Source organism: Dendrobates tinctorius, unplaced genomic scaffold, assembly GCF_039654945.1.
Source record: "Dendrobates tinctorius isolate UK_male_01 unplaced genomic scaffold, ASM3965494v1 ptg000097l, whole genome shotgun sequence".
NCBI classification, from domain to species: domain Eukaryota; kingdom Metazoa; phylum Chordata; class Amphibia; order Anura; family Dendrobatidae; genus Dendrobates; species Dendrobates tinctorius.
The window spans coordinates 15162893-15176235 of record NW_027361765.1 but is presented as its reverse complement, the minus strand read 5'-3'; the positions used below and the strand labels follow the sequence as shown (position 1 = coordinate 15176235).

The following is a 13343-nucleotide window of genomic DNA, read 5'->3' as shown; positions in this document are numbered from 1 at the left end:
TGAATGGATTGACTCAACAAATAAAAACATCGAATTAAAAGATTAAAGAAATCATTTGTATTGTAATGTAGATATATAATCTTTTTTTATAAGAGTTGATTTATGTAATAATTAGTCCTAAGGCAATCTCTAATTTTTAAACTACTGTAATACGAAAAATGGATCACTCTCTTGATTCCACAATGCAAACTGTATGTATTATTAAACAGACCTCTTAGACCTGGTGAAGTTGGTCTTTTTTCCCCCGATATATTATTATTATTACTTATTTTTCGAGCACAATTGGTTCCATGGTGCTGTACATGAGAAAGGGTTATATACAAAATTCAAATATAAGTTACAATATACAAACTAACAATGACAGACTGGTGGAGTGGGCCCTGCCTTTGCGGACTTACATTCTACAGGATACAGCGCTGTCATTCTGACATGGATTTTACCAGTAAGTACAACAGCTCAGTAAGGTCCAAGAGATCTATTTAATAATGTATGCAGTTTGTATTGTGAAGAATTTGTCACGGATTTGCTTTAACCTCGAACTTAATGATTTAAGAAATCAGATATTGACTCCAATGTTTGTGGGCTTGTAGTACTTTGTATAAACAGTCTAGCAGAAATCCAGCAGAGAATACAATGGTTAAAGAAGTTGTCCACTACTAGGACAACCCCTTCTCATACCACACGCTTTGCCCTGATAAATAAGCTTATACTCTACTCACGTGTCGGTGCCGTTCCAGCAGTGCCGGAACTAACGTTCCCGGGGCTCTCGTGCATTTGTTATGACACATGATCCTGGTGCCCAATCAGTGCTGGCATCACTGTCCCCACCTTCATGCAAATTGAACATGAAGAGGAAGTGAGAGAGAAGCTGCAACCAAGGCTTCCTCTTCATGCTCAATTCATATAAAGGCGTGGACTGTGACGCCAGCACTGATTGGGCACCAGGATCATGTGTAATAACCACACGAGAGCTCTGGGACTATGAGTGCCGACACCACTGGAATGGCGCCAGCACGGGAGGTGACTATAAACTTTTTTATTTTATTGGCACCAAACATTTAGATTGACAATAGCTTTTCCTAGTAGTGGACAATGAAGAGATTAAGTTTATACCTTTGTTGCAGTTCATAAAAAAATAATAAACTTCTCTGAACTCAACTTTGTTGTCTCTTCCGCTAATCCCGGTGCCTAGCACTGGTTGCGTGCTGATGTTACATCAACAGTATGGCAACCAATCAGTGAGCTTAGTGGCTCTCAGAAGGGCATTCTAGTGACCCTGACAGAGCAGCTGAGCTCACTGATTGACTGCCTCATTATTAAGATGACAGGAGTGCTGTAGACAATGCTCGACACTGAGAACAGCATTGGAGACTCACCAGTGGACTTGAAGAAGATGGATATGGCGCGGCTTGTTGTTTTATAACAAACTGCATCCAGAGAAGAAACTAAATTAAAAGGGAACAACCCCTCTAAGTGATGAATTGCTGAAACTGCTTTGTGACTACTTTTTAGGTCTTGTGTTCAATTATTTGAATAATATAATAGACAATATTATTTAAGATTATCAGCATGCAAAATACTTATGTTATTGATATAATAATTTGAACTTTTTAAGCAAAAATTTCCTTCAAAAAGTTATATTAAAAGTGCTTGAAGAAGGACCTTTCAATTTTAAGCATTTTACATTATTTTATTACTTTTTTATATTAGATTTTCATAAATAATAATAGCCTTGTTTAACTTTAAGCACAAGATTAACGGCTGTCATGTTAGTCTTTAGTTGCAATATTGTAAGGGGTATATTGGGACCGTGTAATACCCCACTCTTTTCTTTAGTGTTGTAACAATCCTGCTATGTACATAATGTAATGTATGTATTTGCTATTTTGTGCACCTGTTATTAGGGAAAGTGCAGTACCCATTTCTGGCCACTAGATGGGGCAGTATAGGAGATGTAATATATTATAGTGAAACAAGTTAGAAGGCAGTTAAACATAGGAGGGATCAACTGCAGCTTAGAGAGGGAGAACTTCCTCAAAGTAGTCAGTCAGGATGCCCTAACCGCCTGCATGGCTATAGAGCCTGGAATGATAGTGGTGACCATGCAACGTTTGTTAAGAGAGAAGCCCAGCCATCTGCAGCATCAGGCCAGGACAGCAGCCGGCCAGAACAGCAGTGGGCCACAGCAGTCTGGGAACAGAAGCTTAGGACAGAAACAGTGGCAGTACGGGGATGCAGGTGGCTCCATAATGTGCCAACTTACCGAATGGGCTGATGTCCTCAGATCCGGGGTGAAACGGCTGAGGGAACTCCCAGATGCAGTGAGTTTGGACCTGGAGGACACTGTGTCACTGCAGAGACAGTACAGAAGGGCAGGTCACTCACCATGTGGCAGCTGACTTCGGAGGCTGATATTCTCCTATCTGGGGCAAAACAGGCTATGGAGTGTCTAACCATAACAGAGCTGAATAGGGAGGATGCTGAAAAACCGTGCGATATGGTCTGACCCAGGTATGTGCTGTGTGACAGAGAGAGAAGTGCAGGGAAAGAGGAAGAAATGTGCAATTTGGAACATGTTGTAAATGCTATGAAGAATATGGATGTGCTGCGTAAAGAAACCAGTAAAGTTGTTCTTTTGAAAGTGGAAATGGACTGTGAAATGGAAAGTGAAGCCACAGGTATGCAGAGTAAGGGACACTATTTTCATGTGATGCGAGGACAAGGCACAGATACACCGGTGTCCTCGGCCATGACTACGGTCCTGACCCTCCCTCACATTATGATATTATGAAAGTATACTAGGATCTTTCAATACAATGAGTGTTTTATCAGCGGGAGATAATCATTGATAGGACTGATACTTGTGTGAGACCTAGTCCAACTCTGCCGCAACACTGATTAGCAGCTTATTTTGCTTCATGCTAGGTCTAAAAACTCTAATTGTGTGTCAAGTGCACAAGCGAGGTTGTCGTGGGCGAGTTGCTGCTTCCACTCTCTTTAACACTCTACCAACAACACGTGTCGCTGTCTTGGTGTGCTGTTGTATGTGGGGTGCATCACACTTCCTTCTGACCTGCAGGCCTCCATTGGCTCCAGGTTTTCTTCTTCTGGAACTTTGGCACCAATCAATCCAGGGCACACAAGTTTTATAAAAAAAATCTAATTTTTGCTGGACAGTTGACAGTCTTTAGTAACAGGTATATAGGATAAGGCCCAATGGGTTGTCGCCTATCCCACAGGTATTGAACACAGGTTCAGCCTGGTTCTCGCTATAGGTAGAGTGTCCCTCTTGCTATCTTCACTAGCAATAGGAAAACTTCTCCACCTCTAGCAGTGCACCAGGATTGCAATACCTTCCACCCCATGTAATCTGAGTCCATCTTTCCCTGTAGCTTCACAGACTGAGTGCTCCCAAGGTCCCGACGTCCATCTCAATATTCCCCAGGCTAGCAGATGGAATCACACAGAAGGGTACTTTTGGCAATCCACTGCCCCAAATATTAGGCCTATGTTGCCCCTAGCAGCTAAAAGTGTGAGACTGCTGTTGTCATGTCACATTACTGTCCTGAACTGAACTATCACTTCCTGAACGTGGCACTAACTCTGTTCCCCCGCCCTGAACTGGGATGACCATTACAGTTAACCCTGACTAGGCTAGACCTGCGTGACTATAAAATACCACTAACCCCCTTAGAGCAGACCATCAGCTCCACCACTCCTATATGTGTGACAACTAGGGCACCCAGTAAACTGATGCATCACTGGCATCAGGTTCTCTTTTCTTACATTATCCTGTTTCCAAATGAGAATGCAAAGCATAGTGACACATTCCTTTTAAGGAGAAATAAAGAAACAACTATGAATGCATGCATACAGTGCCTTTCGAAAGTATTCGGCCCCCTGGAACTTTTCAACCTTTTCCCACATATCATGCTTCAAACATAAAGATACCAAATGTAAATTTTTGGTGAAGAATCAGCAACAAGTGGGACACAATTGTGAAGTTGAATGAAATTTATTGGTTATTTTACATTTTTGTGGAAATTCAAATACTGAAAAGTGGGACGTGCAATATTATTCAGCCCCTTTGACTTAATACTTTGTTGCGCCACATTTTGTCACGATTAAAGCTGCAAGTCGCTTGGGGTATGTCTTTATCAGTTTTGTACATCGAGAGACTGAAATTCTTGCCCATTCTTCCTTGGCAAACAGCTCGAGCTCAGTGAGGTTTGATGGAGATCATTTGTGAACAGCAGTTTTCAGCTCTTTCCACAGATTCTCTTTTGGATTCAGGTCTGGACTTTGACTTGGCCATTCTAACACCTGGATACGTTTATTTGTCAACCATTCCATTGTAGATTTTGCTTTATGTTTGGGATAATTGTCTTGTTGGAAGACAAATCTCCGTCCCAGTCTCAGGTTTTTTGCAGACTCCAACAGGTTTTCTTCAAGAATGGTCCTGTATTTGGCTCCATCCATCTTCCCATCAATTTTAACTATCTTCCCTGTCACTGCTGAAGAAAAGCAGGCCCAAGCCATGATGCTGCCACCACGATGTTTGACAGTGGGGATGGTGTGTTCAGGGTGATGAGCTGTGTTGACTTTACGCCAAACATATCATTTGGCATTGTTGCCAAAAAGTTCGATTTTGGTTTCATCTGACCAGAGCACCTTCTTCCACATGTTTGCTGTGTCTTCCAGGTGGCTTGTTGCAAACTTTAACCCCTTCCTGACATGAGACGTACTATCCCGTCCATGGGACCCGGGCCCCTATGCCCATGGACGGGATAGTACGTCTACAATCAATCAAATTTATTATCGCCAAGTACATATTACATATATACAAGGAATTCTTTGTGGCAAAGAGGCAACATAATATATAACAACAGATACAACAAGTAACATCTAACAAGACAGATACAGTATATAGTCTACACATGACGATTTAATTGTTGAACAGAGAGTGGATAGAAGCTGTTCATATGGCGGTTGGTACTGCATTTGGGGACTCTGAAGCGACGTCCTGAAGGGAGTAGTTGGAATCAGTAGTTGGAAGTAGCCGCGATCAGCGGCGCCCATGTGGTGAGCGCCGCTGATCGCGGCCGGGTGTCAGCTGATTATCACAGCTGACACCCGGCACAATGTGTCAGGGGCGGTCACGGACCGCCCCCGACACGTTAACCCCTTGCACACCGCGATCAAACACGATCGCGGTGTACCGGGGGTTAAAGGGATGCATCGGCAGGGAGGGGGCTCCCTCCGTGCTTCCCTGAGCCCCCCACGGCAGCGCAATGTGCAGCGCTGCTGCGGCGGGGCTCCTTTCCTCCAGGCCCCCAAATCCAAGATGGCGACGGGGGCCTTCGGGGGCCTGCAGGAAGCTGGCTTCCTCAGTGCCTGCAAAGCGCAGGCAAGAGGAAGTCTTCTTCAATGCCTGTGACAGATTGCTGATCTGTCACAGTGATCTGTGATGTGACAGATCAGCGATCTGTCACAGGACAGTGATGTCCCACCTGGGACTATGTAATAAAGTAAAAAAAAACATGAAAAAAAGTGTAAAAATAATTTTAAAAAAATCGCCAAATAAATTAGTAAAAAAAAAAAAAATATTCCCCAATAAATTCATTTTTTGAAAATAAAAAAACCCCAAAACAATAGAAGTACAAATATTAGGTATCGCCGCGTCCGTAACGACCCACCCTATAAAACTGTCCCATTAGTTAACCCCTTTAGCGAACCCCTTAAAAAATAAAAATAAAAAACGAAGCAAAAAATAATGATTTATTATCATACCACCAAACATAAAGTGTAATAACGCGCGATCAAAAAGACGCATATAAATATCCATGGTACCGCTGAAAACATCATCTTGTCCCGCAAAAAACGAGCCACAACACAGCATCATCAGCGAAAAAATAAAAAAGTTATAGCTCGCAGAATAAAGCGATGCAAAAATAATTATTTTTTATATAAAATAGTTTTCATTAAATAAAACCGACAAAACATAAAAAAACGACCTAAATGAGGTATCGCTGTAACCGTACTGACCCGAAGAATAAAACCGCTTTATCAATTTTACCGCACGCGGAACAGTGTAAACGCACTCCCCCAAAAGAAATTCATGAAACGCTGGCTTTTGTTCATTCTGCGTCCCAAAAATCGGAATAAAAAGCGATCAAAAAATGTCACGTGCCCGAAAATGATACCAATAAAAACGTCAACTTGTCCCGCAAAAAATAAGACCTCACATGACTCGGTGGGTCAAAATACGGAAAAATTATAGCTCTCAATATGTGGTGATGCAAAAACTATTTTTACAATAAAAAGCGTCTTTCAGCGTGCGACAGCTGCCAAAAATAAAAACTGCCATAAATCATAAATCAAACCCCCCGTTATCACCCCCTTAGTTAGGGAAAAATAATAAAATTAAAAAAATGTATTTATTTCCATTTTTCCATTAGGGTTAGGGTTAGGGCAAGGGCTAGGGCTAGGGTTATGGCTAGGGTTAGGGCTAGGGTTAGGGTTAGGGCTAGGGTTAGGGCTGAGATTAGGGTTAGGGGTGTGTTGGGGTTTGGGTTGGAGTTAGAATTGGGGGTTTCCACTGTTTGGGCACATCAGGGGCTCTCCAAATGCAACATTGCGTCTGATCTCAATTCCAGCCAATTCTGAGTTGAAAAAGTCATATGGTGCTCCTTCCCTTCCAAGCTCTGCCATGCGCCCAAACAGTGTTTTACCCCCACATGTAGGGTATCAGCCTACTCAGGAGAAATTGCAAAACAATTTTTGGGGTCCAATTTCTCCTGTTACCCTTAGGAAAATAAAAAATTGGGGGCAAAAATATCATTTTTGTGGAAAAAAATGATTTTTTTATTTTCACGTCCGAGCGTTATAAACTTCTGTGAAGCACTTGGGGGTTCAAAGTGCTCACCACACATCTAGATAAGTTCCGTGGGGGGGTCTAGTGTCCAAAATGGGGTCACTTGTGGGGAGTTTCAATAGTTTAGGTACATCAGGGGCTCTCCAAACGCACATGACACCCGCAGACCATTCCATCAAAGTCTGCATTCCAAAATGGCACTGCTTCCCTTCCGAGCCCCGACGTGTGTCCATACAGTAGTTTTCTCCCACATATGGGGTGTCAGCGTACTCATGACAAATTGGACAACAACTTTTGGGGTCCAATTTCTCCTGTTACCCTTGGGAAAATGAAAAAATTGGGGACTAATTGATCATGTTTGTGGAAAAAATACGATTTTTTTATTTTCATGCCCGGGCATTATAAACTTCTGTGAAGCCCTTGGGGGTTCAAAGTGCTCACCTCACATCTAAATAAGTTTCTTAGGGGGTCTAGTTTTCAAAATGGGGTCATTTGTGGGGGGTTTCCACTGTTTAGGTACATTAGGGGCTCTCCAAAGGCAACATGACACCCGCAGACCATTCCATCAATGTCTGCATTCCAAAACGTCACTACTTCCCTTCCGAGCCCTGACGTGTGTCCATACAGTAGTTTTCTCCCACATATGGGGTGTCAGCTTACTCAGGACAAATTGGATAACAACTTTTGGGGTTCAATTTCTCCTGTTACCCTTGGAAAAATAAAAAAATTGGGGACTAAAAGATCATGTTTGTGGAAAAAAAAACGAATTTTTTATTTTCACGCCAGGGCGTTATAAACTTCTGTGAAGCACTGGGGGGTTCAAAGTGCTCACCACACATCTAGATAAGTTCCTTAGGGGGTCTAGTTTCCAAAATGGTGTCATTTGTGGGGGGTTTCCACTGTTTTGGTACATCAGGGGTTTTCTAATCGCGACATGATGTTCGATCTCAATTCCAGCCAAAAACATCAAATGGCGCTGCTTCCCTTCCGAGCTCTGCCATGCACCCAAATAGTGGTTTACCCCCACATGTGGGGTATCAGCATACTCAGGACAAATTGCACAATAACTTTTAGGGTCCTGTTACCCTTGGGAAAATAAAAATTGGGGTGAAAAGATCATTTTTGTGGAAAAAATATGATTTTTTAATTGTACCGCTGTACGTTATAAACTTCTGTAAAGCCCTTGTGGGTTCAAAGTTCTCACCACATATCTAGATAAGTTCCTTGGGGGGTCTAGTTTTCAAAATGGGGTCACTTGTAGGGGGTTTCCACTGTTTAGGTTCATCAGGGACTCTCCAAACGTGACATGGCGTCCGATCTGAATTCCAGCCAATTTTGCATTGAAAAAGTCAAACGGCGCTCCTTCCATTCTGAGCTCTGCCATGCGCCGAAACAGTCGTTCCCCCCCACAAATCAGGTATCAGCGTACTCAGGACAAATTGCACAATAACTTTTGCAGTCCAATTTCTCCTATTACCCTTGGTAAAATAAAAAAAATTGATCCTGAAGTATTTTTTTTGTGAAAAAAAAGTTAGATGTTCTTTTTTTTTTTAAATATTCAAAAAAATTCCTGTGACAAACCTAAAGGGTTAATAAACTTCTTGAATGTGGTTTTGAGCACCTTAAGGGGTGCAGTTTTTAGAATGGTGTCACTTTTGGGTATTTTCTATCCTATAGACCCCTCAAAGTGGCTTCAAATGTGATGTGGTCCTAAAAATAAAATGGTGTTGTAAAAATGAGAAATCGCTGGTCAACTTTTAACCCTTATAACTTCCTAACAAAAAAAAATTTTGGTTCCAAAATTGTGGTGATGTAAAGTAAACATGTGGGAAATGTTAGTCATCAAGTTTTTTGTGTGCCGTATCTCTGTGATTTAAGGGCATAAAAATTCAAAGTTGGAAAATTGCGAAATTTTCAAAATTTTTGCCAAATTTCCATTTTTTGCACAAATAAACGCAAGTTATTTGAATGAAATTTTACCACTAACATGAAGTACAATATGTCACGAGAAAACTATGTCAGAATCACCGGGATCCATGGAAGCGTTCCAGAGTTATTACCTCATAAAGGTACAGTGGTCAGAATTGTAAAAATTGGCCCGGTCATGAACGTGCAAACCACCCTTGGGGGTGAAGGCGTTAAACAACACTTTTTATGGATATCTTTGAGAAAAGGCTTTCTTCTTGCCACTCTTCCATAAAGGCCAGATTTGTGCAGCATACGACTAATTGTTGTCCTATGGACAGACTGTCCCACCTCAGCTGAAGATCTCTGCAGTTCATCCAGAGTGATCATGGGCCTCTTGGCTGCATCTCTGATCAGTCTGCTCCTTGTTTGAGCTGAAAGTTTAAAGGGACAGCCAGGTCTTGGAAGATTTACAGTGGTATGATACTCCTTCCATTTCAATATCATCACTTGCACAGTGCTCCTTGGGATGTTTAAGGTTTTGGAAATTATTTTGTATCCAAATCCAGCTTTAAACTTCTCCAAAACAGTATCACGGACCTGCCTGTTGTGTTCCTTGGTCTTCATGATGCTCTCTGTACATAACAGAACCCTGAGACTATCACAGAGCAGGTGCATTTATACGGAGACTTGATTACACACAAGTGGATTATATTTATCATCATTAGTCATTTAGGACAGCATTGGATCATTCAGAGATCCACAATGAACATCTGAAGTGAGTTTGCCGCACTGAAAGTAAAGGGGCTGAATAATATTGCACTCCCCACTTTTCAGTTTTCGAATTTCCACAAAAATTTAAAATAACCAATAAATTTCGTTCAACTTCACAATTGTGTCCCACTTGTTGATTCTTCACCAAAAATTTACATTTGGTATCTTTATGTTTGAAGCATGATATATACAGTATGTGTGAAAAGGTTGAAAAGTTCCAGGGGAACGAATACTTTCGCAAAGCACTGTATGTGCATATATATATATATATATATGCAGTCTGCACTTCTATGATGTTCATATGCCCTAATTCTTGTCATGAGACAGCACTTTTAGGATATTTATATAACATATAGGTAAATTATTTAAGTATTTGATAATCTGTTAGGAAATTATATGATGATCCAACGTGATTTTATCACCAGCAACACATTGCAAGAGGCCAGATCTGCCCTTTCAGATAGAACAATTATCCAGGACAATGTTCTGCTAAATTGTACTGTATAATTGAAGGACAAAGAAGGAAACTGCAATCCCTTTAAAAATGATTTTCATGAAATCTAAAGATTGAGTCACCTTCTTTATAATCATCATTTACTTTTATCATCCAGTGTGACACACACCTATGTCCTGGTAATGATTATTTGCTGGCCTAAGTGTGATAATAGATGTCAGTGACTGACTTTGCATTAATTTAATGGTGACATCTGCTATGTGAATTACTGACATCAGCACTAAGCTCAGAAAACTTGAACTTATGTAAAATGTACGAATAGTTTGTTAAATATTTCTGTACATTTTTAAGATTTAAAAACTTAAAAATATCTGAATATTGAAGCAAATTTTCAGAGTTTGTACTTATTACGGTAAGTCTAATTGTGCAAAAAGTTTGTGTGTTAAATGCAAAAAAATTTGTAGTTTTTGACTTTTAGTTCACTTGTCTGTAGTTTAAAATTACGATGCTCTTACTGTTGTGGCATTTAGTATTCTATGTAATGATTTTATGATGGGAATATGGTGAACAGGTGCAGTCAATCGGCAGTGTATTGCATGAAAATAAGGCCGGGTGACCAGTCATTGCATGCATATGGAGGGCTCACCAGAATTATGGGGCTTCGATAACAACTCTCTTTCCAAGGGTTGAGATATTTAGGGATAGATATTGCCATCTAATGTTTATTTAGGTTGTGTGTCTTAATAAAAGGCTGTTGGGCCAATTAATTCCATCCTGCTGGGTCTACTCTGTTTATTTTAGGAAGGAATTAGGGGTTCAAGGTAAAGAAGGGAATTTATTGTCGGGGGTGGCGACTGGGGAGGAGGTAGGAAAGGAAATATGCTGGAGTGACTTGCCAATACCCTTTGTCGAGGAGATTACTATTACACATTGCATTTAAACTACATTGATCTTGAGGAATTATATGATAATCTCTGAACTTTGTCAGGTTCAACTAATTTTTCCAAAAACTTTGATCTGCGGCGACTCTCAAGTAGGTCAATTGCCTCGGAAATGTGTGTGGAATATTTTAGGCATGCCACAATTATGTATCAAACTCTTTCATTGTTAATATGGCTTTAGAGAAATGAGTGAGAAATAGAAACTGTAACGAATGGAAGCGGAGGCAGAGATGGTGAAGTTCACATTTGTTTTTTATTTTTAAAGTGGAACCTCGGGACCATGGTCTGGGGTCTCTGAAGGGGGCATGACTAGTGAGCCCCAGATACCTGTCGTAAAGCCCCTCAGACAGGGCCAGAATGGAATACCCGGAGGACACAGGTGCTACCTCCAGTTAGACCCCGGACACGTCGCAGCTGTCCCAGCGGGACCAAAAGGGATAACAGTAGTTACAGCGGAGTCCATATTGAGACTGGTCCTGGATCTGGGTAGTTGGTAGGTAGTTGGTTCCTGTGACCTTCACACAGTCCTTGGACTCGGATGGCTGTTGGCGGAACGGGATGGCTTTCGCCCAGATGGTTGCTGATATAATCAGGGAGCACAGGATACTGATACTCTGTGGAGACAGATAGCATTAGAGAATGCACAGAGACTGCAGACGCAGTGCAGACAGGTTAGCAAGAGAACCGGATGTAGCAATGATTGATACTCGTTGCTCCGGCGCTCTCCCTATGGAGGAGAGGCCAGAAATAGCAGCCAGTGTGCTGCCATTGGTTAATTGCACTTTTTGAAAAATACACACTGTCCTTTTAAGAAGGCAGTTGAGTGGGTGGGCGGGCCTGCCCTAGTAGCTTTAGTTACAGATCTGCCGACAGGATGGCAGGAGGGAAACCTGAATGTAGAGCAGCAGCATGAGACCCAGAGGAGGCCAGCTGCTGCCTAAGGAGAGCGTGCAAGGCACGAGGTGAGTGTCCAGAACAGGAGGCAGCGGCAGACCTGGACGCAGCGCCAGGCCGGGGACCAGGTGTAACAGTGGCAGACTGGGCGCCGCGCCAGGACAGGGACCGGGTGTTACAGAAACAAACTTTTGTACTACAAGGATGGCAAATGTGTGTAATTGCAATTCATTAATGAATTACACTGGCACTACTGTTACCACCTGCCATATCTCTCTTTCCCTATTGATGCAACTAAATGCTATTTAACACTTGTGCCTTTTTGTGTCCCTACGTGGAATGAGCTATCCTCTCTGACCTCTATTCCTTCACTGTAAAAGCATAAAATGGTGCTGCTTGGCCGGCCCCATCTTTTATACTGGCTTCCATGATTGGCTCCATTAGACCATATGATGTGATAGCTGCAGGACATTATTGGGAAGCCCGCCTAGTCACAGCTGTCATCATTAGCCTCCTCTGTCCCTCTACCGCAGTGTATGAAATGACACTGGGAATTTTATTTTTTGGAGGGAAGATCCACAAGCAATCGAAACGTAAACTGTTCAAATTCGTGGAGACCTGAAAATGTCTGAAAATTCTACACCAAATTTTATTTTCTACAAATTGATCCAATAATCTCAATAGTAGGATAGGCATCGCCTTATACTCTTTTGTGACAGATCCCCATTCCCCGTCCATTTCCAGCACAAACTGAGGCTCATGGACTTGCTTTAAACTGTCATCTATACAAAATAATTGGAATATATGGATGAAAGTGAGGTATACGGTATATATATATATGTACGTCTGCATCCAGCTGATTCTCAATTCGGCATAAGAGCATAAGAGTGCACTTTCCTTTTTCCTCTTCGTCACATCTTCATGGCCATTTTGCCGCTCTGTCTTCAGCCAGCAAGTGACAAATAAAGCATTTATATTCTGTGCACATCCGTTGAGTCATCCCGTTGTTATCTCTTTCATTTTGTCTGCAATCGTAATAATACACATAATGTGCTCATCTGACTGGGCTATACCTTCAATAAATATAATGTATGTGTTTCTTCTATGCAGTGGCTTTCACTTGTCTTCTTAACAGCAAAGGATCAGAAGAGCTAGTGGAATAAATTGCTTTAGAAATCGCAGCACTTTGCGTCCTCATTATATTTACTGTGTATGCCGACTCTATTGTCTGAAAGGTTGAAAAACTTCAATATTATGAAACCTAGTGGTACTATAAAATCGGTAAATTGTGGTCACGTTTTATGTTGTATAACCTGGCATTTAGTATTCCAAGATGTGTCACTAGGCAAGGCAACATCATTCGCTTGGATTAATTAGTTACCTGCATGAAATGAGGTCTTGAGTTGATGGTAATGAAATCTGAATGCTGACATGTACTAATAATGCTGCGGGTGTAGGTTTAAAGGTTACTTTAGTTCGCCATACCTACTGGGCGCAAAAT

The 13343-nt window shown here is 41.6% G+C and overlaps 1 protein-coding gene across 2 annotated transcripts in view; it reads left to right on the top strand.

Annotated features, from left to right (window-relative positions):
- The window catches only part of ENTREP2 (endosomal transmembrane epsin interactor 2), a 1465465-nt gene that overhangs the window by 493857 nt on the left and 958265 nt on the right, over positions 1–13343 (top strand). The window lies entirely within an intron of this gene.